The following is a 1,670-nucleotide window of genomic DNA, read 5'->3' as shown; positions in this document are numbered from 1 at the left end:
AGAAGAGGTTACAATTTGCCAAAGAACACATCAACTGGCATAAAGAGAAATGGAGGAACATTTTGTGGACTGATGAGAGTAAAATTGTTCTTTTTGGGTCCAAGGGCCACAGGCAGTTTGTGAGACGACCCCCAAACTCTGAATTCAAGCCACAGTACACAGTGAAGACAGTGAAGCATGGAGGTGCAAGCATCATGATATGGGCATGTTTCTCCTACTATGGTGTTGGGCCTATTTATCGCATACCAGGGATCATGGATCAGTTTGCATATGTTAAAATACTTGAAGAGGTCATGTTGCCCTATGCTGAAGAGGACATGCCCTTGAAACGGTTGTTTCAACAAGACAATGACCCAAAACACACTAGTAAACGGGCAAAGTCTTGGTTCCAAACCAACAAAATTAATGTTATGGAGTGGCCAGCCCAATCTCCAGACCTTAATCCAATTGAGAACTTGTGGGGTGATATCAAAAATGCTGTTTCTGAAGCAAAACCAAGAAATGTGAATGAATTGTGGAATGTTGTTAAAGAATCATGGAGTGGAATAACAGCTGAGAGGTGCCACAAGTTGGTTGACTCCATGCCACACAGATGTCAAGCAGTTTTAAAAAACTGTGGTCATACAACTAAATATTAGTTTAGTGATTCACAGGATTGCTAAATCCCAGAAGAAAAAAAAATGTTTGTACAAAATAGTTTTGAGTTTGTACAGTCAAAGGTAGACACTGCTATTTTTTTGAACACACCCCTTTCAACTAATTGCCCAATTGCACAGCCTTAAGAGCGTGCATATCATGAATGCTGGGTCTTGTTTGTTTTCTGACAATCTACTGAACCTACTGGTAACTTGTTTGCCATGTAGCAATAAAAAATATACTAAAACCTTGATTATTCTGGTTAGTCACATTGTGCTGCTATTATTTTGAACAAGACTGTATATGCAGAGACAAGCATTTACCATGAATACTGATACATTCCATTCCATTGTACATTATATATGTATTTTCCATGCATTTGCAATGCAAAGCCCAGTGTCCATAGCTCAGTATGATGCATTTGTCCACAAATATGAGCAAATACAAGGAGTACATTTAAATAACAGTTTATTTTCCAGAAAATTGTTTGAATTCTTGTGTTGTCCACTGTTTAGTTCTGTCTGTTTGTTTTAAACGAGTGTTGAAAGCATTACATCTGGTGTTTGAATCCGTAGTTTCTATACACCTGTTGCTATCATGCAGTCATCACACTCATAAATCTAGCACACAAATCTATCTAGGTTTTAAAACCAGCGTCTGAGACAAGTACACAAACCACCAAATAAAAACACATGGTCTTAATTATAGCCCCAGACAGGCTATGCATGCAAGAATGAAAATAACAAGAAATTTAAACTAATTTGCTTCATTGGCTTCCTTAATAAGCTTGGCCTTGGTTGTAGACGTTTAAAACAAGGCCCAACTCTGGATCCAGATTTGCAAGGCCAGGTGTTGTGGAAATAGCAGTCTTGCCATTTTAGGTATAAACCTAAAGGTACAGCAGCCAGACTAACTCTAACCCTAGACTCACTTCTGGTCCTCAATTGCAGTAAATTTGTAATAATATGTTATAATTTTAGTGGTACTGGTGGAATCCCACAAGGAATTCGAGCATGTCTATGTGTCATTACGTA

The sequence above is a fragment of the Pseudorasbora parva genome, chromosome 3 (assembly GCF_024679245.1).
Source record: "Pseudorasbora parva isolate DD20220531a chromosome 3, ASM2467924v1, whole genome shotgun sequence".
In the NCBI taxonomy this organism is placed as follows: domain Eukaryota; kingdom Metazoa; phylum Chordata; class Actinopteri; order Cypriniformes; family Gobionidae; genus Pseudorasbora; species Pseudorasbora parva.
The sequence above is the reverse complement of the archived record's forward strand: the minus strand, read 5'-3'. Positions refer to the sequence as shown.